This window comes from Procambarus clarkii, chromosome 37, assembly GCF_040958095.1.
Source record: "Procambarus clarkii isolate CNS0578487 chromosome 37, FALCON_Pclarkii_2.0, whole genome shotgun sequence".
Lineage (NCBI taxonomy): Eukaryota > Metazoa > Arthropoda > Malacostraca > Decapoda > Cambaridae > Procambarus > Procambarus clarkii.
Window position 1 is genome coordinate 33,633,306 of NC_091186.1, and position 25,318 is coordinate 33,658,623.

The 25,318-nt window shown below is 44.1% G+C and overlaps 1 long non-coding RNA gene across 1 annotated transcript in view; it reads left to right on the forward strand.

Moving 5' to 3' along the window:
- The window catches only part of LOC138372098 (uncharacterized), a 140,543-nt gene that overhangs the window by 92,123 nt on the left and 23,102 nt on the right, over window positions 1-25,318 (forward strand). The gene's annotated exons all lie outside the window — the stretch shown is intronic.

Genomic DNA, 25,318 nt, shown 5'->3' on the forward strand with positions numbered 1-25,318 from the left:
TGAAAAGGAACCAATTAAGCTGCATGTATTTTGTGATGCCTCAGGAAAGGCTTATGGTACAGTAGCTTACCTGGTCTCAAATGGGCAAGCCAGTTTGCTCACATCAAAGGCCAGAGTGGCACCTTTAAAGAAAAGATCACTGCCACAACTGGAATTAACAGCCTTACTGCTAGGTATAAGATTGGCTCATTATCTGATCAAGGCCTTAAGCCACATCCACTTTAAAGAAACAGTAGTATGGTCAGATAATGAGGCAGTGCTACAGTGGGTTAAAAACAATAACAGTAAGAATCCTTACGTGAGAAACCGCGTTAAGGAAATACGAGAGTTGTCAGCAGGGTATAAACTATGATATGTACCTACTAAAGAGAATCCAGCTGACTATCTCTCCCGAGGCCTGACTTTACGGCAATTATCAAAGGCAGAGATGTGGTTCAATGGACCTCAGTGGCTAATCAGCGACCAGTGGCCTGAACAAAAGCCACAAGTCATTGTGACCAATGTCACTGAGAACCCGGAACTACCTCGGACTTTGGTAATTGATCCTGCTCGGTACTCTGAACTGAACAAACTTGTAGGTGTCACCCAAGTAGTGTTTGATTTCCTAAAGAAAATAGGAATCAAGCATAAATTCCCTAGTGCCTTAAGGTACTGGGTTAAAAGAGCTCAGACCGACACATTCGGGACAGAAATTGACAATGTTCCTAAGAAGCTACAACATGATCTGGGTCTCTGGTTAGACACTGACAATTATAACTTGATAAGATGCGGAGGACGCTTACAACATGCTGACATAGATCTGGAAGCAAAAAATCCAATATTGCTCCCTCGTCACCACATAGTAAGCAAACTAATTGTGTTACATATACACAAATACTGCACTCTGCATGGTGGGGTATTAGATACTCTCACAGAATTAAGACAACAGTACTGGCTACCCCAAGGTAGACAGACAGTAAAATCCATAATCAAATCCAGTGTTGTATGCCGGAGATACGATGCCAGAGTGTGTCCATATCCTGGCCCTCCTCCACTTCCGAAGGAACGAGTCGTACATATTCATCCTTTTGAGACAACAGGAGTAGATTTCACAGGAGCACTGACACTGACAGGCACTAAAGACAAGAAACCAGTAAAGGCCTATATCTGTCTTTTTACTTGTGCCACAACAAGGGCAGTCCATCTAGAAGTGACTCCCAATATGAGTGCCGAAGCATTCTTACAGGCTTTCCGCAGGTTTGCTTCACGTAGATCTTGTCCCAAGTTAATGATTTCAGACAATGGGTCCAACTTGGTGGCAGGAGAAGCATGCCTGAGGAAAATCTGGACACACCCAAAGGTACGCACAGCCCTAACTCAACGGCAGTGCTATTGGAAATTCATACCTCCCAGAGCACCATGGCATAGAGGCTTCTATGAACGGATGGTTGGTACGGTGAAACGGTCTTTAAGGAAAACCCTACACCGCCAAAAGATTGACCTTCAGGAGCTTCAAACAGTAATCATAGAAATAGAAGCACGAGTTAACAACCGACCACTTACCTACCTCTCTGATGATGCTTTGCAGCGTGAACCATTAAGTCCAGCTCATTTGATGTATGGGAGACCTCTCAAAACACTTGTGTCCCTTACGGATGAGGAACCAGAGGATCCTTCATATGTCAAAGAGAGTGATTTGGTTCAACGTTTCAAACATCTTTCAGGGGTGATAAGTCGGTGGAATGACGTATGGACTCGTGAATACCTAACAGCTCTGAGGGAGTATCATTACGGGGCAAACAATCCCTATAACAGAATTAACTTGAACCCTGGTGACATAGTTCTGGTGGATAGTGACGGACCATGCTCGGAGTGGCCTATGGGAGAAATAGTCTCTGTTCATCCAGACAGCCAGGGCATCTTGAGAATAGTGAAAGTAAAATGCAAAGGCAACACTACTCTCAAAACTTTAGAGAAATTAGTACATTTAGAACTGGCCAGGAAAGAAGACGTACAACGACTTCCAGCACCCGATACGCCAGTACGGGACATACGTCCCCAACGGACTGCTGCACAACAATGTAAACTCAAATTAAATCAGCACTATAATTCTGAGGGAGAAGAATAAAGTGATCGCAGTCCTTACCGGGACTTCGACCCGTGTTCTGCCCCCTGGGAATTATGTCGGGAAACCGACACACACACAACCACACACACAAATAACACAGTCTCCCCTAGTCTGTACTCCCTTCAGGATGGAAAATGGGAGACTCCGTGACGTCATCGAATTCATCGTATATTTACATTATGAAACATTGTTAATAGACTAGTTTAGTCTCTAAAGTTAACAAAAAAGTAATCAATAAGACTGAATATAATTATTTACACAGTATAGTAGCTAGGTTCCCTTGTTAATGTAAAATTACTTTGAGTGAGGAACCAGAGCATAAGGGCGTTGCCCCGAGTGGGGAGGAAGGCGTCCACATACACAATAACAACAACCAGGGATCAGCCTACCACGCTGTCTTGGTTAACTGGTGTAACAGATAGACACCCTATTTACGTGTCAACACCAGCAACACAGCTTAACAACATCACAACAATGACTGTATCCGTCTACCAAGTATTGTTTATTATTCTAGTGCACTGTTTAATATAAATAGTAGATGGTTAAGTCGTGGAAGATCCCCAAATACACAGTACGTGAACCCCATTACAACCCTCACAGTTCATGTCATACCTGTAATTGATATGTTTAGGGAACTTTGATTAATTCCTTGCATCCCATACAGGTAAATTGTGAGAGGAGCATCAAGAATCTGTGCAGACAGTTGGTTCATACACATAATTAACTACTTGTTTGCCAAGCCTTGTCCTTCCCACCAGCCGCCATTACGTGGCACAAAGAGGCAAAGCCACACCCATCTTGAGGCTTCACCTACACGCCTTAGCAGGCCCCCCACAACAGGCTCAGCTAAGACATTTTAGTATAGTAGTAGTAGTAGTCATAATTACTTATAATTAAGTAGATTAGACCACCATATGTGGTACACTGTATATTGAAATAACTGAAATAATAGATTTAAAGGTAAACAATTGGTAGTTTAAGAAGGAGCCATAACAAAGTGATTTAGGCTACCAATTGTCCCTCCCAATAGTGTGTAAGAAGATTTCAGGCAGTTTACCAGTATATACAGTCCACTTAATTAATTCTTACTTACTAAGGAAAATAAATAAGACATAACTTTATTTTATTAAAGTCAATTTGAAAAAGAGAGATTAGCTGCCTGGAATTTCCCCACATGGGCCCTTCCTCTTCAGTTTTCCTGTAATGGGCAAACCCTCTACAGTTACTGTAACTGCGTGGGCCCTCCATGCCCAGCGTGCACTACTGCAGTTATTCAGTCCCAGCGTGGGCCACTGCAGTTCTTTATGTCCCAGAGTGAGCAACTTTTAACTTACTATGTCCCAGGATGCCCCTTCAGTTTCTCTATGTCCAGCGTGAGCCATTTCAGTTATTATGCCTCAGCTGGGCCAACTTCCCCAGGGTTGGCCACGTCAGTTTATTATGTCCCAGAGTGGGCCACTTCATTTTATTTGGGACAGGGCGAGCCACTCTAGCGTCCATGCCCAAGGTGAGCCAGTTCAGCTTCTCTATGTCCAGGGTGGGCCACTTCAGTTTATTATGTCCAGCAGGAGCCACTTCAGCTTATCCTTCAGTTTATCATGACTCAGAGGGGACGACTTCAATTATTCCGTCTCAGGGTGGACCACTTCAGTTTATTCTGTCCAGGGTGGGTCATTTCAGTTATTATGTCCCGGGGTGGGTCACTTCAGTTATAGGTCCCAGAGCAGGCCATTTCAGTTATTATGTCTCAGGGTGGGCCACTTCAGTTTTATGTCCCGGGTAGGCCACTTCAGTCTCTGGCCCAGGCCGGGGCCGCTTCATTCTCCTATGCCCAGGCTGGGCTCCCCCCTTCCGTTATACGTGCTGGCTGGGGCCTCTCCAGCTATATGCTCCTGGTTGGGTTGAAACTTCTTCAGTCATTGGCCTCTGGCAGGATTATATGGTCACACTTCTTCAGTATTAGGCTCCTGGCTGAGCCGCTTCAGTTAAGCCCTGGCTGTGGCCTCTCCAGTTTACGCCCTGGGTGGACCTCTTCAGTTTTATGCTCTTGGCTGGGCCACTTCAGTCCCGCTCCTGGCTGGGCCTCTGCAGTTCTGCCCGGGCTGGGCCTGCTCCAGCAGCAGATGTACCAGCTGCTGATGTTCTGGCTGATGTGGTCCCCATCTATGATCCAGCAGCTGATGGCCCAGCTGGTGGTGTTCCAGCCGAAGATGTCCCAGCTGCTGAAGTTCCGGTTGATGAGGTTCCAGCTGCTGACGTTCCGGCTGATTGGGTTCCAGCCAACGATCCAACAGCTGATGTCCCAGCTGGCGGTGTTACAGCAGACGATGTTCCAGCTCCCGATGTTTCGGCTGATGAGGTTCCAGTCAATGATCCAGCAGCTGATGTTCAAGCTGGCGGTATTCGGCTGAAGTTGCTCCAGCCGCCGACGTTCCAGTTGCTGATGTCCCGGCTGATGTGGTCCCTGCTGATGATCCAGCAGCTGATGACCCAGCTGGTGGTGTTACATCCAACAAGGTCCAGCTGCTGACGTTCCGCCCGACGAGGTTCCAGCCGATGATCCAGCAGCTGATGTTCCAGCTGGAGGTATTCCTGGTGAGGATGTTCTAGCGGCGGATGTTCTAGCTGCTGATGTTCCGGCCGATGATCCAGCAGCTGAAACTCCAGCTGGTGGTATTCCAGCCGAGGATGTTCCAGATGCTGATGTTCCGGCTGGTGAAGATCCAGCAGTCGTTCGGGCGGTGTCCAGCTAAAGTTGCCACAGCTGCAATGTTCCAGCTGCCGAGCTTCCGGATGGCGTGTACCAGCCGAAGATTTTCTGGGAGAAGAAGAAAAAGATCGCATTTTCTCTCCATCCTTAATAATATTATTTCTTTACAGGTATAATTAGTCTTATCTGTGCGTAAATGGTTTCGCAGTTCAACGCCCACTTACCAGCTTCTTACCTTGGCCTGGTGGCGTTATTTAGTATTTATCTGCTGCAATGCGACATGGACATCGCTGCAACCTATTGCAGTCATTATTGGGGCCACATACGCTCCACTGTCTGCTCTGGGTATTTAACATTGACTTATAATTTGACTTATTATTAGTAATCGCTGTTTCTGGAGCTTACTTACCTCCTTGATGCTGTTGTTCACTAATTCTCCTTGTTCCCACAGAGGAGGCGTCTGATTGTTCCCGGGTTAGCCCTTATTGTTTCTGGCGGTACCATTAATAGGCTTCCCAGTTACTCCCCACTCTCCTGAGGGGTTATCCTTATCCGTCCCCCTTCGTCCTGCTTAAGCAACTCAGCCTCGGTGCCAGCGTTATGCTTGGAACATCATTCAATTCTACCCATTAATGCCTTTTTCTCCTCAGGTGTTAAATCCAGATAACCCCACTCTTTCAGCCTAGTTTACCAGCAGTACACTTATGGTGTAGGTCCCCCTCAACTGTGCTTTTGCCTGTCACGTTACCACTGCATGCCCGCTTCTGCCCCACCCTTACTGCCTTAATACTTCCAGAACCACTACAGAACGCGCACGAGGAAAACTATTGACGATCGAGGACCTCGGGATGGGGACCGAAAGGCGGACCACTGAACTCATGCCCACCGTGAGATGGACCCTGGGGAGGCGACCTACACGCTTCTAAGTTGCTACCTCTCCTCCAAGACGCGTCACAGCGACAACGACCGACACAGGGTCGACCCTGGGGAGTCGGCCTCGGTGTAAACAGCGTTCACTTTCCCACACCCGCCCTGGGGCCAGCCTTCCAGGACTGGTCTCTGTGAGGGCGGACTCCAGCGACAAAGATATACACGGGATCGACCAGTCATTTGCCATGGTGCACAGCACTCCCTGCCTGGGTGTACAAACCCTGCAGTATGTGCTCCTCCCAAGATCACTGTTTAGTGAGCTTTCTCGCCTCTCTACGCACATGGCTCGTCTTGATGGTGCTCTGTCGGCCCCACCAAGGAAGCTGTCTCAGTTTGCAGCATCTGCCTAGTAGACCCAGATTGGTACCTTGTTCAGTCAGGGGAACCTGACTGTTTTTTAACGGCCTCTCCGGGCATACGGGCACGATTACGGATACAGCAGCGAGCAGTCATATTCCTAGTTATAGCGGCCAGCAGCCGCTCGCCCTTCAGGGGTGGGGGTTCTGCCCTGCTGGCCCTTGCGGGATTGGGGGGGTGCTCCGCCGGAACCCCCAAAGCCAAGACATATTAACAAGAATTGTCATTAGTATAAATGCAAATAATGCAACTTTCAGTTACTAATTATAAAAGTAACGATTTATTGTAATTGAGTTATACACAATCATTATTCAATTTCTTTCTTTATTATGCACCCTATACCCATCCCTTGGGCGGTGGTGTAATGGATTACAGAGGCACATAATCAGTTCAGGAATTGAACCCTCTAGTTCGTTTAGCTAAGCAAATAAACATTTTTGACGCTAGTTACAAAATTATTAATGTTATATATACATGTACACATTCTCATACATACATTTACATATATACATACATATATATATATATATATATATATATATATATATATATATATATATATATATATATATATATATACGTATACATATATACATACACATACATATACATATTTAATCACCACACATCAATAATCTTTTGTGTCACAAGTGATTCAACAAGAGGCTCACAACAGTCACTATACAAGGCACTTTACATCTATGGTGAGTCACACAGTTACTAGTCTTGCTGCACACCCACCCAACTGGGCGGCAGCTTTACAATCATATGCATGCATTACCTACAGTAAGCAAATTTTGGATACCTCGCTAAGATTTCGGGCAGCACGTCATTATGAATGAAGTACTTACACATTTCTTGGATACTATTGATGGTGTTATCTCTAAATTCCACGATTTTTTCACATTCCATTATATAATGACGCAAAGTATGCGAATAGTTCTGCTGACAGAGTTTACATTTAGTCAAATGTACATCAGCAGATGTTACAAATTCCCAGAGGTACTTGTAGCCGAGCCTAAGCCTAGCAGTGGTAACATCTAGAAGTCTGTTAACATTATTGGATGACCCATAGACGTGCGGTTCTTCCTGCATAATAGAATGATGATGGAGTAAGTAACTGGTGTGAATTTCACTTTGCCTCAAGTCTCCAAAATTTAGTTGATGTTCCTGGGATATTGCTGCCCTCAGGCTGCTCAAAGGCAGTCCAAGTTGGTAATCAATTCCCTCTTTACGAGCAAAAGTCTTGGCCAACTCATCAGTTCTATCATGCATTCGGAGACCAATATGGGAAGGAATCCACAGGAGACAAACACTGACTCCATCATTGATTATTTCATTATATCTGTGTCTAGCTTCAGAGATAAGCACGTCACAGTTATGCCTTAGGGAGCTGAAGGCAGTCAAGGATGACAAGGAGTCACTTACAATTAACGTGTTAACTTTGGATTCATATACGCGCTCGAGTGCAAGGATATTGGCAACCAATTCTGTTTGAAGATTGGAGGCCAAGTTACTTAGACGCGCTCCACACTCACGGGAGATGGAACCATCTCTTCCTGTCACAACAACTGCACTTCCAGCTGCTCTATAGGATTGATGCAAGGGTCCATCAGTGTAAATAATCTGGGAAAGGGAGCGCTCTCTAACTAAAGTATCAATTTGGCTTAAGGCATTGTACTTTGCTTCTTGTCGAAGCAAGGCTTGTTCTTTAATCAGCTTCTTGGGTGGGAAAGGGGGGACAATAGTTTGGAAAGGAGTGATCTCCCATGGGGCAGGAAAGTGTTGTTGTTGTCTCTCTTGGTAGGGGTGATGAAAGTTATACATTCTGAGCACATTGGCAGTTACGGCAATCCATTTGGAGGGAGGCTGATCCTCAAGGAAGAAGACTTGGAGGGTTCAGTATGGCTATTCCCTAATATTATTTCAGGATAATAATTCATTGTTATTCACTAATCTTTATTAGCCACATAATTAATTATTATCCTCTTAACTATCTATTTTAGTCGCCATAATTAGCTATTATGCTTCGTCATAATTAATGTTCGTTATTATAATTAATTATTTATTATTATAATAAATTATTTAGTATTAATAAAATAAACCCCCACTCTGTGCACGTTTTCTTCCAGCCGCAGAAAATAGCCACTGATTTTCCTGAAAAGCAGTGGGTTTCCTGTGGGGAAAAAAAAACGTAATTCTGGGAGTTGCGTCTAAGCTGCACGCACACCGAGCGGGGATACTTATATTGAGCTGCTGCGGACCCGGCGACCTCTGTCTGCCGCCCTCTGCCGCCCTCTGCAGCTGCTCCACATACAAAAACGCCCACCCTCCTTCCGGGATTCTCTGCATCCCCTGTTTTCTTTTTCACGTGATGACACTCAGACAGGCTCAGACGACACTTTTGTTCTATCTTGCTACGCATTTGTGTTACCTTCGGGGGTGCTCCGCCAGAACCCCCAAAGCCAAGACATATTAACAAGAATTGTCATTAGTGTAAATGCAAATAATGCAACTTTCAGCTACTAATTATAGATGTAACGATTAATTGTAATTGAGTTATACACGATCATTATAATGGCTATTCTCTAATATTATTTCAGGATAATAATTCATTGTTATTCACTAATCTTTATTAGCCACATAATTAACTATTATCCACTTAACTATCTATTTTAGTGGCCATAATTAGCTATTATGCTTCGTCACAATTAATGCTCATTATTATAATTAATTATTTTTTATTATTATAAATTATTTAGTATTAATAAAATAAACCCCCACTCTGTGCGCGTTTTCTTCCAACCGCAGAAAATTAAGTTCCTTTCTCATATTAAGTATCTTTGTGGTACGAGGGCACCCAAGGATTATCCTCAAGGCTTGGTTCTTTGGTTCTGCAATTTGTCAAGCCCTCCAAACTTTTTTCAGGCATCAAAACAAGCAGAGGTGCAGTATAATCCACTAAAGATCTGATGTATGCAAGGTACATCTTTTTGACAATTCTCACATTGGCACCATAGCCTGATTGATACCCTGCAACAGCCTTGAGAGCTTGGAGCCTCTCTTTATTTTTTTATTTTTTTATTTTTTTATTTATTTATTTATTTATTTATTTATTTATTTATTTATTTATTTATGCATATACAAGAAGGTACATTGGGAATGTGAGGATACATAATATGGTAATTACAATCTTGTAAAGCCACTAGTAAGCCACTTTATACTGACGACAGAGTATGAATACAACAGGACCATACAGTGGCACCTCAAGGTCAAGGTATTTGAATCTGTTTACATAATCAAGCTGGAAGCCATCAGACAGTTGCATCTTGCTAACAGCTCCTCCCTGCCTGGGTGGGCGCCGATTTAGTATCTTTGTTTTCTCTGCTGAGATAATTAAATCTAGGTCCTGACATGAGTCTAATGCAGAGTTAAGAGTTAACATACCCAGTGGTGTTTATCATTATATCATCAGCATAGCTAATCATGTGGACGTTGGGTTTGCTCGGTATATAGAGTTTAACAGCGTGTTTATTAAGATATTAAATAAGGTAGGACTGAGGACACCTCCCTGCGGGGTATCTAATTCAAAGTCTCTTGTTACACTCCTATGCCCCTGGAAAAATACAGATGACTTCCTGTTGGATAAGTAACCCCTGATCCAAGAAAGAAGCCGACCACCAATATTCATTCTTGCAAGCTCACTCAAGGTAACATGTCTATTTGCAATATCAAAGGCAGACTTGAGATCTAGGAAGGTGGTATATGACTTCTCAGTGTGCAGGGTAAGAAAGGTTGTGATGCAATGATGCACACTCCTTCCATGCATGAAGTCATATATCTGGGGGGATAGCATGGTTCTTATTCTATGGAGGAGACGGTTTAGGGCCATTCTCTCGAATGTTTTGCAAATGCAGCTAGTAAAGGAAATTGGGCAGAAAGCATTCTCTTGATTTGGCTTGGGAATTGGAATGATTGGTCCAAGAGATAGGAAGTTCCCCAGTAACATAGCTTATATTATACAGCTCAAGCAGGGGATTCCCTGGTACTAAAGGAAGTAGACGCAATATGTCATAAGTGATACCATCTTCACCGGGGGATGTGGCTTTACCTTTGTTTAGGGCCGCGAGTAATTCAAACTCAGTAAATGGCACGTTGCATTCATCTTCCTTGTGGAGCATGAAGTCAACGAGTCTTTGTCGATCTCCGTAACCAGCATTTAATCTGAACTGTATGTCTGGAGGAAGATTATTGAAGCTAGAGGTGGTTGCCCAAGCATCGACTAACTCGTTTGCTCTGTGAAGAGGATGAGGGTGTGCTACTTGGCCGATCTTATCGCCTTTAATTCTTTTAATATCCTTCCATGCCTGGCTGATGGGGTGTGAGAGTTGAGACTGTTGACAAAAGTTTCCCAATTATCTTGCCTGAGCTCTGTCATGCGCTCCCTCGCCTTGGCTAGGGCTTTCTGAAAGAGCTTGATCATTGCTGGCGTACGTGTTTCCCTATACGCAAGCCCAACTTGTCTGGCAGTGCGTTTCAAAGAATGCAGTTTGGGGTCATTGTAATAGGCATGGTGTTTATTACCTTTCATGTTGTTCCGGCTATTGGATGATGCAAGGGGGCCGACCTAAAGGGTCAGCAAACATCTGAATGCTCTGTACTAGACCGTCGTTAAATATCTGGACTGTGGAGGGATCAGTGCCACTCTGATACATGAGCAACAAAGTCTTCACGTCGAGCAGGGGGAACAGTGAGCCGTTTGCGTTGAAAGTCCCACCGGGCAGGATGGTATTTCCGATACATAGAGTAGTCAATCTAGGGTGATGATCTGACAGCAAATCTGTTACAATATATGATGTGCACCAGACGTGAGAGACGTTGAAACCAACACAGAGGTCTAGAATGCCTCCACAAATATGCGTGGGTTCAAGGTCGCCCACAATCTGCACATCTTGGTGACTAGTAGCGACAGCAGTTGATTCCCGTTACCGTTACTGAAGCGAGAGCCACCAATGTCCTTGTGTCTAGCATTGTAGTCACCAAGAATGATGGAGGGCTCTGCATGAGCGCAGGCCGGAGGACCAATATAATTTAACTTTCCTGCTGGAGCATATAGATTACATACATTGAGGACAGAGTTGCCCACATAGATCCTCACTCCATGATACTGTTGACCGGCAGTTTGTTTTTCTGGCAGAAGTTGATGGGGTAGGGATTGTTTGATGTATAGAATGCAAGAGTTACTGGATCTGAGGTTGTAAGAAACAAATGAGGGCAATTTCGGGGGTGAGGATCTTGCAGGAACTCTGCACTCCTGGAGACATACAATATCGATGTGTTCAGTTGTCACTTTGTGATGTAAATCTGAGAACCTTTTTTTGAGGGACGCAATGTTCCAGCTAAGGATGGATAACTTAGTTAATTGTGCATTTAAAGTCAGCATTATATATTAATATTATTAGTCCACTTAGTATATATTATCCATTTCACTACGATATAAGTCCAGGAACACTTCTTAGTTTATTACCAATGTCACACATTTGCCTCCAATTGTCTAGTACAATTTGTCTGTCATTTCCAGCTATAGAGTCGTTTTAAACATACCTTAACACAGCTTGGGCAGTTAACTTGCATGGAAGGACTCCCTACACAAGATTTCAAGATCACTGGAAGTTTCCCATGATGGGCAAGTGTTACGACCCTGGGTTCCTTAGTTGGAAACTAGAGGTCAAATTAAGCTCTATATGTGGGAACCGACCTGTGAGATTTATATTTATTTAATTTATATGAATTTATATTTACGTTAATTTATATACTTTGATAGCAATTGGTATGATGATAAGTGGACTGTATTTCTACAATAATCTCACAAATCGATCCTCTACACATTAGGGGGGGTTTATATTGAATTTATATATATGCAGCCAATCAAACTACAGTATTAGACTACACACATTGAAGAGGTTCCTTATCTTATTTGTACAGCAGGCCTTAGTCCACCAGGTATAACCAGGATGTAGACACCAAATTATCCTCTTTGAGGTAGCTTCCATCACCCAGTAACTGGCACACAAAGCATGCTTCCTCGTCTTGACCTGTCAAAAGGGCGCTAGCTAAAGCCAGAATCCTAATATATGACAGCTATATCAGAGAAAACACTGTACAAGGAACCATAAAGACCTAGCCTTAATTACCTTTTATTAAGAGGCAGTTCGTATTCTAACCGGATAGCCCTTTATATCTACCTAATATTCATGGCCACAAATAATTAGATAAACGGGTTTCGGCACAACACTTAACTTGTATTTGTTGACAGCGTGTTGATGATGGTACACCTTTGGTTTCCATAACACTTCGTCCAAGTAAAATTAACAGGAGCCGAATTGCTCCCGTGCCTCTGGTCTAAGTACAACAACAATGGGTGACCACTCCCTCACAACTGACGCTACTGGCCTACATTGTCCAGATGACAGTAAGTGATAGAAGGGTCACATTTACTCTATTTTAATTCTGATAATTAAGTTAATTTATATGAGATGTTTTTATGATGGTAAAGTCCAAAGACTAATGTATTTAAGAATAATTCCCACCATAATAGGTGGTGAATTTATAATAGTATGTGGTAATGATATCCCGTTTTCTATAGACAGAAATTCCACTACAAGTTACATTTTCTATGGGTTAACTTGTTTATACAACACAACAATATTATCTGTCTGTATAATATTATTAAATGGTGTCGGATTTTCCGACATAATTCCCCGGGGGCTGCTCACGGGTCGAAGTCCTCTTTAGAACAGATGAACACCGATACTCCTCCTTCGAATTATTAGTTTAATTTGATGTTAGTAGTTAGTAATCACACATTTGTGCGTCTGTTCGTACAGGACGGATGTCCCGTACTAGAGTTGCAGGGGTTAGAAGTCTAATGCGATTTCATTTCCATGTTAACTCTTGAAAGGCTAAAATTCAAGCCTAATTACATATTATTTAACCCAGAAGACTGAATGTGATCAAGTACTACAGTCAAGTATGATTCAGGGACTGCAGTGAGATCAGTGACATTAGATATAACTTGAAGTTTGTTCAGGTAACTGGTCACTGATATATAAACACTGAGGCCCATGAAATACATCTTGATTAAAGAATAAATGTATCAAATCAGTCATCAGATTTATTGGGGTTTAATTTAGTTAATTGATTCAGAAGATTGAATAGCTCATCATTAAAGTAAAGTATGGTTCTGAGACTGCAGTGGGTTCAGTGACATTGGTCGCAGTGACTTGTAGCTGTTTAGGCTACTGTTCACTGATTTGCCACTGAAGCCTCATGAACTCATCTTCAGCTTTAAATGATGATACTAACATCAACCTCTGTTGGTATAGTCAGCTGTAATCTCCTTAGTATAATGCTACTGGAGAACTATAATCAGCTGACAAATTTAGATTTCTACTAGTATTGTTTATCTGCAGCCATAGGTCTCCTCAGGCTTGATACTGGGCCTGAGAGTAATTTACCTCCTGCAGATTTTAACATGGTTATGCCCTGATATTTAGTAGGGCTACCGATGAATCGATGACAATAGTCCGTCCCTACAAGGAGACCGAAGTCGGTGAGGTGATCAGACTTAATATTATCTGCCAATTTTATTCCTCTATTTCTCAGGAATTTGGCTGTTGCTCTCAGACCTTGAACTTGTAGGTTACTGGTATTTTGTCCACCACAATGGCTTGTACTCGACAGACGTACCTGCCTAAACGTACTGATGGTTGTACCACCTGGTAGACTTGAGGTCCTGCATCTGTTACAAACCCTGAGATATTGAATGACATCTGGGCTACAGGCCTTAATTGTAGTTCATCTGCCAGCTTTTTAGTGACATATGTTCTCTGGGATCCTTGGTCAAACAACCCACGGGTATGGACCTTGGCCCTCTTATTCTGGATGGTAATTTGGGCAGTAGGCAAAGTCGTATTACCTTTAGACTTCGCCGATTGGACATTCTTTGTTTGTTGCACCTTGCAGTACTGTACTGTGGTGGGAATGCTATCTTCCACCTTGGGTCTTGTCACCTTGACAAGGCAAGGCAAGGTCCCTTGCCTTGCCTTGTCTTTAAACTAGTTGCCCTTGTAAACCTTGAATCCTGCTTATGTGGACCAAGGTATTTAATGTAAGATAGAGTGGTAAAGAGAATAAGTGTTTTAGTGTGTTAATGTATATGGGGGTTATTAGAAGGTTTAATAAATAAGGTATAAGAAGGAGGTTTTCCTTTAACCCTGTTGAGTGTGGAATAGGGAATCACCTTAGACTGTGGATAGATATCTTAACCTAACTTTTAGTACTTATTGGGAATATTCTTCCCTGGGGGGCCGAAACCTTCCTAATTCCATTAGTTTAGGAATTCTTTTATCTTGTACCATTGGCCCTCTCAGTTTAGTCACATACCTTCCCATAAAAGCAAGCGAACACATGTTTGGAGGGTTCAGGGGGTGGAAGGGGGAGTTTGGCAGTTTTTGCTTAAAAGTCCCCTTATACACGTGACCATCATCGAAATATCGCTGGTGGATTTTTTCTCATGTTGGAGTTGCTCTTGCAGGCGCTCCATCTCCTGCTGTGACTGCTGCTGGTGTTCCTGCAACTGGTCACGAAGGGCAACCACTGCTTGAACAGTGGAGCGACCCAAGGGCGAGGTGGTAGGGAGGCTGAGGTTGCGATCTGTCTCATTTTGATCCAGTTCCTTATCCCCCCATTTCCAATTGACTATGGGGTCCAGCTGTGAATGGTGGTCTCACAGTAGGTGACATTATCCCAGAACCAGGAAGTGGCCACTCTACATCAGGGGAAGGCCCACCACTGGCAGAAGATGCAGCACCTGGTTCTTGTAGGGGAGCTGGGATGATGGCACGAGTCTTTGGTCTGGTCCCCCTTGTGCACTTCGTAATTTAAAGGTGGTGAGTTTTGCAGCCAGCTGGAGCGAACATCACCTCCAGATGGCTCTGAACAGCGAGTGGGACTGATGGCAGCATTTGGCAACTGCTCTTCATGGTGGTGGTGGTGTTGTTGATTTAAGGGCGACGACGATCGTGGGATCGGATGCGCCCCGGCGTACCCGTTAAGGGTGAATCACGAAGCCAGGAAAGGCGAAACGCCATGCCAAAACGCGAAACGCGTGATGCCAATCACTAGAAACTAATATGCCATGCGGCAAATAAACGTACAGATGGGCAGATGACTGGGAAGTTCCAGGAGTCCCTCAGGGTAACAAGCACTGACTCCGCCCCGCACAGAAAACACCAGGTAGCAAAACCAAAACTCGGCCCCAAACTAAAACGCAAAAAGTCATCCAGTGTCCTCCGGCAATGCAGAAGCCGGCCGCCCACCACAGCTGAGGGCACACCAGGAGCCCACCAAGACCCACCAACCCCCGGCACCTCTCGGCCAAGCCGGCCCCCGAACACCATCACTCCGCTGGGAGAACCAGCCAGAACACGCCTAAAAAATCTATGAACAATCCCATGACCCAAGGCGATATATGCGCCAGGCGTCGTACTATCGGACCGTTGAAGAGGGATGCCAAACGGCAGTAGCAAAGCCAAAATGCGAAAACAGGACGTGATTTGGCGGCTCCCAGGTGAAGGAGGTATCCAGACGTCCGCTTGGCGTCAAGGTTGAACCAGGAGTCCTCCTTCATGGTGGTGTGAAGGGTATGGCGAGTGTTGTGTAAACACCTCCGGGAGGCAGGTTCCTGGCACCTGACGGGCAGGCGCATGTTGAAAAGACACCTGTCGTCTGGCCCCGTGGTGTACTTGGTGCTTGGCAGATGGTGAAGTATTTGGTATCCAGCTGCTACGAACACTACGTCCAGGTGGCTCTGCACAGGAATTAGAGCCGGCAGCTGTACCTGCCAACCGTCTTCTCGGGTGGGCGGGGCCGGGCACCTGGCCGTAAGCAGCTGGTCGCTTGACACAGTCAAGGTGCCAGGCTTGAACACCGCTCCTGCCACAGTTTATGCATTTTTCACTTACTGACTGCAGTTCCTTAATGAGTTTGAAACACACCTCAGATTTATGAGGTTCACCAAACACGGCACAAAAAATTTTTTTGCTTGTGCAGTACCTGGCTACGTGACGTCCCCATGGTTGACACTTATAATACCTACGAGGGGGAGGGTTGTAGAGTGCTATGTTATAGTACCGACCTAAAGATGCTCTAGAGTAAATTCTATCAGGTATAGGCATGGCACCTTTCCATGTGGCAGCTATGAGTCCATTTCTCAGATGTTTAGAGTTTACAATATTTTCATCACAGAGATATTCAGGCTTAATGAGTTTATTAACATTGAATATGACAATGGTTACTTTAGGACACCTAGGTACTGCATTTTTCATCTTAATGCCTGCATACTCTGTGTTTAGCAACACATTTACAAAAGCACTATCGTTTGAAACAAAGACATACTCACTTTCATCTCTAGGTAACTTAATGACCTTATCATAATGTGCACCAGAGGCTTCACAAAACCACTGGACTTTTCCTTCTACTGTGGTTCCCAGAGGAAAATCTAGCCGTACATGTCTGGCAGCAGCCGAATTTGGTGGGTTTAATCGTGCCCTTCTCGACTGCTTACGGCGCTGACTTTTACTCATTTGCACCGTGAATCCCTCATCATCTGCACCGCCCTCTGATGTGTCGTGGGGCACCACTAAGGAGGTGGCGCCATCATTAGAAAACAATTGACGAGTGTGCGATGGGTCCACAAAGTCACTATCTGGCAACGGCGATGTGACGCCCGGTATCTTATCCGTGGCAGTTGCCATGAGGTAAAGACAACACCTATATGCAGAGTATTACAGGTCACTCGCTCCACAGTGAACCACAAAGCAGCACATCAGCAAATGGCCTATTCACAGGGTGGAACAGGCCGCCAACCATCAAACAAGATCAGCAGAAATAAATCGGCGTGCCTGCATATATGAGGCTCCACTATTTTCAAGGTCACAGCGCACCTTGCAGGTTGGCGCGCGAATTTGAAGTTGGTGGCACATGCATAAGTATCTGACCAACACTCGACAAAACTTGAGGAGATTATATGTTCAACAGGGCTCCATAAAGGAACATATAATCTCTCACAACCAGACCATCACCAGAGAAATCTTAACAAACAACACAGAAATCATCGATAGATACAGCGATAGCAGGTGGCTCGACATCTGCGAGGCACTACACATCAAAAAGTCAACACCAGCAATCAACAGCCAATTAATGCACAACTATATTCTACCCACTTCAAGACTCCGAACCAATATAGAAGCTTCAAGAGGAAGTATGGGCCAATAGGCCCTCTGCAATTACTTCCATTCTTATGCTTTCATATCCAATTAATACCCATAGTTTCGTGTTCTATCTTGTGTTTGTCACACGTTTGTTCATTTCATCCAAAACTGTTGCACCATATCACCTCACTCAAATGCGAGTATAGGTATGACGGATTAGCGTGTTTAAAGGTTACAGTTGTGTGTGTAAACTAAAGTCTTTGAAAATGTAATAAGTTATTACGAAACGCCTTCAAGCACACACACACACACACACACACACATATATATATATATATATATATATATATATATATATATACATATATATATATATACATATATATATATATATATATATATATATATATATATATATATGTATATATATATATATATATATATATATATATATATATATATATATATATATGTATATATATATATATATATATATATATATATATATATATATATATATATATATATATATATATATATATATATATATATATATATATATATATATATACACAACGCCTATACCCCCTATTAGACTATTTTACAGGAACTTCTTTTCCACAGCCCATAAAACGGAGGAAAGGGTCCTGAAAGATATTGTCAGTAGAAACGTTATCCCTACAGACAAAAATCAGAAGATACAACTGACGATTTACTATAAAACCAGAAAAACGGCCAGCCTACTCATGAGAAACTCTCCAGACACAAAGCAGAACGCTTTAAAAGAGACCAACGTCGTCTATGCCTTCAAATGCCCTCTTGGGGACTGTAAGCCTCAAAAAACCCAGTATATAGGCAAGACAACAACATCTCTTTCCAGGCGTTTAACGATGCATAAGCAACAGGGCTCCATTAAGGAACATATAATCTCTTCCCACAAACAAACCATCACCAGAGAAATCTTAGCAAACAACACAGAAATCATCGATAGATACAGCGATAGCAGGCGGCTAGACGTCTGCGAGGCACTACAAATCAAGAAGTCAACACCAGCAATCGACAGCCAATTAATGCACAACTATATTCTACCCACTTGAAGACTCCGCTCCAATATAGAAGCATCAAGAAATATGGACCAATAGGCTTTCTACAATTACTTCCATTCAATACCCATTGTTTCGTGTTCTGTCTTGTGTTTGAATTAAATACCCATTAATACCCATTGTTGAAAGTTTGTTTTCACCTCATCCACCTCACCCAAATGTAGATATAAACTCGAAGATGTGCAAGCTCTATTCAGTTTCAGTTGTGTGTTTGTAAACTAAAGTCTTTGAAAATGTAATAAGTTTTACAAAACGCGCTCAAGTGTCGCGTCAGACTAGAAATAAAAATGAATTTTGGAGAATTGATCTTTGAATTACCATCAACAGTGAAAAGAAACGTAAGAAATATAGAGAAAATCCGTGTTAGAATTATTAATCTTACTTTTCGGTCATATTTAATAATATATATATATTATATATATATATATATATATATATATATATATATATATATATATATATATATATATATATATATATATATATATATATATATATATATATATATATATATATATAAAACCTAGAAGGGGTACCACCTCTGGTGCAAATGTAGGGACCCATAGCCTCGGAGAAGAAAATAAAGAGTACTCAGAAAAGACCTTGTGGATCCTCACTGAACACTTTGATATTTTCTTCTCCTACCACCCCTATTCTTTTGTTAAGTGTGTATATTTATCTAACTTTATTTGAAAATGTCATTACACAAAAAAAGTTACAATATTGATTACATACAGGGTACAAGGCTGCTTGTCACAAGTTGAATAGCTCCTCCAGCTCCTCAGATGGCGGGCAGGAACCATGGATGCAGTGAGCATTTCCTCTCTGGATTGCCACACTAAGGCGCTGAAAAAGAAAACTGGCAGCTCTGGGGTCTCTAGTTGTTTCGATTAGCTTAGACCCCAACTCCTTTAAAAAGCTAGCAGCACTTTTACCCCAGGCACCAAGTGTCTCTGAGGCAATGGGGACAAAATTGTAGTGGTGCTCAAGGTCTCTGTATTTACGTGACTTGGCCGCTTCCCGGTGATTGGCAGCTCCTCCTGCTTGTGTAGCACTGAAGTCAACATAGGTACTGGCCAAAGTTGAAACGCAAGTGTAGTCACACACCAACTGTCTACCATTCTTCCAGGGGTTCACCGTAATTCCGTCTGGGCGACCGACAGGCTCATCAGAGTTGCGGGACATTAGGTAACGGGGCTCTCTCTCTGCTGGACAACCGGCTGTGGTAAGGCTCCTCTTAATAATGTCATTAACCTCGCCGTGTCTTGCATGCCATCCTCCCGTCCTTTGGCAAAGAAGGCCATGCCGTCCGTATCTGTCGGCCTCTGCCTCGCCGCAAATACACCTGTATTTGGTGTGGATTGGGGCAGCTAGGCGGAGAGCCACGGCAATTCGGAGGGCCTGCGGTGTGAGACGGGTGCCGGTTGCTGACATTGGGGTTGCTAATAGGAAATCACCTGCATGGGGAGCTGCTACAGCTCTAAGTCGGGCAGTGTCATGTGGTGTCGTCGCAGCTTCTAGCAAAGTTGCAGCTTCTTGGTCGGCAATGGGGCGATCCCAGCTGGATTGCTTATGGGCTTCAGAAGGCGGTGGTTGGGGTGCTGGTCCTGCGAGAGAGACCCATTTGGTTGTGCAGTCTGTGAAGCTGGGATCATGCACCCCTGCCTGTTGAACTAGGTGCTTAGGTATTATTTCCTTCACCAGGTTGTCAGACCCCACTGAAGAGGACAGGAATGCTGGTACAGCAATTTGTGTTGCTGTGCGCACGCCAAGACCCCCGAGTCTGACAGGAAGGGAGGCCTGTTTCCACTGTGAGTCGCTGAGGGAAAGATTGAGGGCTTTTTCTAGTGTTGATTTCAGCAAGCTGTCATACTCTTCTAATTTAATATTGTTGAAATATGGCGAACATCTTAGAAAGTAGGTCAGCCTGGGAAGGGACAAGCATCTGGTGATGAGGTAAAGTGCATCATGAGCATCGATGTCTTCAATCCTCTCGTTCATCCTCTTCAGGTCAGTGATCTTCTTACCAAGGACCCCGTCGATGGCATTCCTTCCAAGAGGAGCACCTAGGAGTGTGCTGTCCTCAGGGTTGGTTGTATGAATGTCAGGCAAAACAACCTTTATTTGCTCTATTATGTGCTGGTTGGTGGAGGTTATTTCGCACTTGGAAGGGTTCAGGGTGAGGCCTAGGCTTGCTCCTTGCTCCTGGATTATTCTTATGTCGTCCAAGAGTGAGGCTGGGGAGCCGGCTAGAGTACCATCATCCAAAAACCAAATGTTGAGCTCACTGGACAGGTTATCGGTGACTTCCTTGATAACTAGGCAGAACAGAAAAGGAGCAAGGGGGTCACCTTGTTGGACACCTTCTTGTGATTCAATTTCATGTTCCCCAAAAAGCAGAGTTAGATTCTTGCTGTAGCATGAGTTTACAAACGGGTAGAGGGAAGGAAAAAGGCGATGAACTGCACTGAGTACTGCATCCCTTCTAACCAGATTGAAAGCATTTTTGAAGTCCAACTTTATCAGGGCTTTTTCATTCGTAATGTTGGCAATGTAGGCTCTAGCTGCATGAGCCGCTGCCTCACACCCTTGGGGAATGCCAAACCCAAGCTGTTTTGGCTTCAGCATGTCGGCTGCTGCCTGACTAACTGCTCTAGCAGCAGCCTTAGCGACGAGACGCCGGAGTGAATTGCCGACAGCTATCGGTCTGATTCCTCCATCTTTTTTCCTCAGGGCACAGAGGGTAGCGCCAAAAAAGAGAGGCCGTATGGTCTCTGGTATGTTGCCAGCTAGACATGTGTTGGCGAATCTAGTTAGTTCCACCAGGAGGCCCTGTGCAATGTCTCCCAGTGCAGGGTTGAGCATTTGTTTGATGTGGTTGGGTCGTAGTCCTGTGAACCCACCTGCTGATCCTGGTAGGAAGGATAAAGCTGCTTTGTGCACCATGGATTCGAGCACATACAGGGGTTCTGCTCTGGTGACACCGACTAGGGGAACACTGTCGTCACGAGGAGCTCTGGGTGGGTGTTTTTCCCTCAGGGCTTGTGCTGTATCGGCATGCCTGGTGGCAACTGTGTCTTCACTGGTGATGACTCTGATCGCCCCTATTGTGTTGCCTTCTTCTATTTTCTTGCTGACTGTTGCTCTGATTTTGGATGCCTCGGTTCTGCTGTTGATACCTTTCCTGCGGTGGGTGTTTTTGGCACGGGTGGGGAGGGGTGCCTGGTTGTCCTCTCTAGGAAAACTATTTATAGCCATAATGACCGAGGAAGCCAGTGATTTGTCTCTCCTTGCAGGGACAGCTAGGCATATGTTTCCAAACAGGAGAAGGTTGTGCCATGCTTGGATAGTTCCGGGGGAGTCATTGACCTTTTTCAAGAGGCTGGATAGTTTGGCTGCTGCCTGGGGCCGGGCAGCTTTGGGGATGTGCTGCAGGGTTCCAACCGATGTTGCTTTGATGGCTTCTAGTAGATTCTCAGTCGAAATGAAGCTGTTAGAGGTGTTTTCCCTGACTGCTGGAGTGGGGCCTTGATTGATACCCTCTTTGGGAGGGCGCCACATACCCGGACAATCAGTTCCGTTGTGAGCATGCTTGCGCACATCTCCGTTACGCTTGAGTCTCCACACCTTGTCACACACTTGGCATGTGCCATACCTGTCGTCGATTGATGGCTCCTCTTGGCTGAGAGAAGCCTGGCTGTCAGTCGTGACCTGCGACATCAGCGGGCGCTGGGTGGGCGCTGGGTGGGCGCTGGGCGGGCGCTGGGCGGGCGCTGGGCGGGCACTGGGCGGGCGCTGGGCGGGCTCTGGGCGGGCGCTGCGTGGGCGCTGGGCGGAAGTAGCGTGAGGGGGTGGACACAGGGAGGTAGCGGTCGCGGTTGGGGGTGGGGCAGGGGGAAGAGGGTGACTCTTGGGTTGGGTGACGGTACACACTGGCGGGTATGGGGAGGGGGTGGGTCAGAGGGGTGACACTAACACGTTTGTATAATCTCGTGATATATCACTGCACAATATAAACTGGTTCACTGTGGACTCGATGCACTTAAAACACGATACCAGTTTCCCGAGAGCCGAGGTATCTATTTTTCATTGATATTTTCATAAACACTTACACACTGGTCACCCCCCTCGACTGACCGCACAACAACACCCCATCCCCACCACCCCCCACCCCCCACCCCAACCACCATAACCGAGGGAGCCCCTCAAGGCGCCCTTGTTGGCCCTCACTGCAGTTCAAACGATTCCACACTGCCAATCCACTTGTTTGATTGTTTTTGCTTGCGATAGTTCCCCCTGGACACTTCCCGCCACTCTCACACCTTCCCAGGATGTTCACACTGCACACTGTTGAGTCTGGGCCCGGCTGAGGTCAGGATGTCACAAGATAATGGCACATGGCCGGCAGAGCCTCCTCCCAGCGTCCGTTCCCTGTGGAGCCCACAGGGGAAATATATATATATATATATATATATATATATATATATATATATATATATATATATATATATATATATATATATATATAATATATATATATATATATATATATATATATATATATATATATATATAATATATATATATATATATATATATATATATATATATATATATATATATATATATATATATATATATATATATATATATATATATATATATATATATATATTAGTATATTTTGGTAGCAGTCTTTCCTGTAGACATATATTATTAAATATGACCGAAAAAGTAAGATTAATAATTCTAACACGAATTTTCTCAATCTTTCGTACATTTCTTTTCACTGTTGGAGGTAAATAAAAAATCAATTCTCCAAAATTCATTTTTATTTCTAGTCTGACGCGACACGAGCTCGTTTCGTAAAACTTATTACATTTTCAAAGACTTTAGTTCACAAATACACAACTGAATAGAACTTACACATCTCCGATTTTATATCTACATTTGAGTGAGGTGGAAGGGGTAATGTGGCATTAACACAAGACAGAACAAGATGTGGCATTAATAGGGTATTAATTTCATCAACACAAGACAGAACACGAAACAATGGATATTGAATAGAAGTGTTTGTAGAAAGCCTATTGGTCCATATTTCTTGATGCTTCTATATTGGAGCGGAGTCTTGAGGTGGGTAGAATATAGTTGTGCAATAATTGGCTGTTGATTGCTGGTGTTGACTTCTTGATGTGCAGTGCCTCGCAAACGTCAAGCCGCCTGCTATCGCTGTATCTATCGATGATTTCTGTGTTGTTTACTAGGATTTCTCTGGCGATGGTTTGATTGTGGGAAGAGATTATATGTTCCTTAATGGAGCCCTGTTGCTTATGCATTGTTAAACGCCTAGAAAGAGATGTTGTTGTCTTGCCTATATACTGGGTTTTTTGGAGCTTACAGTCTCCAAGAGGGCATTTGAAGGCATAGACGACGTTAGTCTCTTTTAAAGCGTTCTGTTTTGTGTCTGGAGAGTTTCTCATGAGTAGGCTGGCCGTTTTTCTGGTTTTATAGTAAATCGTCAGTTGTATCCTCTGATTTTTGTCTGTAGGGATAACGTTTCTATTAACAATATCTTTCAGGACCCTTTCCTCCGTTTTATGAGCTGTGGAAAAGAAGTTCCTGTAAAATAGTCTAATAGGGGGTATAGGTGTTGTGTTAGTTGTCTCTTCAAAGGTTGCATGGCTTTTCACTTTCCTTCTTATGATGTCTTCGACGAAACCATTGGAGAAGCCGTTATTGACTAGGACCTGCCTTACCCTACAGAGTTCTTCGTCGACTTGCTTCCATTCTGAGCTGTGGCTGAGAGCACGGTCGACATATGCGTTAACAACACTCCTCTTGTACCTGTCTGGGCAGTCGCTGTTGGCATTTAGGCACATTCCTATGTTTGTTTCCTTAGTGTTGACTGCAGTGTGGAAACCTCCGCCCTTTTCCATGACTGTTACATCTAGAAAGGGCAGCTTCCCATCCTTTTCCATCTCGTAAGTGAAACGCAGCACGGAACTCTGCTCAAATGCCTCCTTCAGCTCCTGCAGATGTCTGACATCAGGTACCTGTGTAAAAATGTCGTCAACATACCTGCAGTATATATCCGGTTTCAGGTTCATGTCGACTAAGACTTTTTGCTCGATGGTACCCATGTAGAAGTTTGCAAACAGGACACCTAGGGGAGAACCCATGGCGACCCCATCTACTTGCTTATACATGTGCCCATCTGGGCTCAAGAAGGGTGCCTCTTTAGTACAAGCTTGGAGTAGTTTCCTCAGAATATTTTCTGGTATGTCAAGAGGAGTATAGGCTGGATCACGATACACTCTGTCGGCTATCATTCCGATTGTCTCGTCCACAGGTACGTTGGTAAACAGCGATTCTACGTCCAACGAGGCTCTTATCCCTGTGGCCCGTGTGCCCCGCAGTAAGTCAACAAATTCCTTTGGAGGAATTTGTTGACTTACTGCGGGGCACACGGGCCACAGGGTAGAGCTGCAGTTACACTCAGTACTTTGGCGTCTGAGAATGACTACCAGACTCTGAAACAAGCAGTGTTGGACGCCAACCTTCTCTCCACCGAAAGTTATCGAAGGAAATTCCGTGACCACATGAAGGCAAGTACCACTACCTTTCTCGAGTTTGCTAACACCAAAAGGAGATTTTATGAAATGGCTGGAAGCAGCACATGTCTCTACCTTTGCAGAACTCGTCAACCTCATGCTAGTTGAAGAATTCTTGAGGCGTGTGCCGCCTCCTGTCCGTCTATATTTAGCAGATAAAGAAGAAACCGACTACCTAAAGTGTGCTAAGCCGGCTGACACTTACAGCCTCATCCACCGGCTGACAC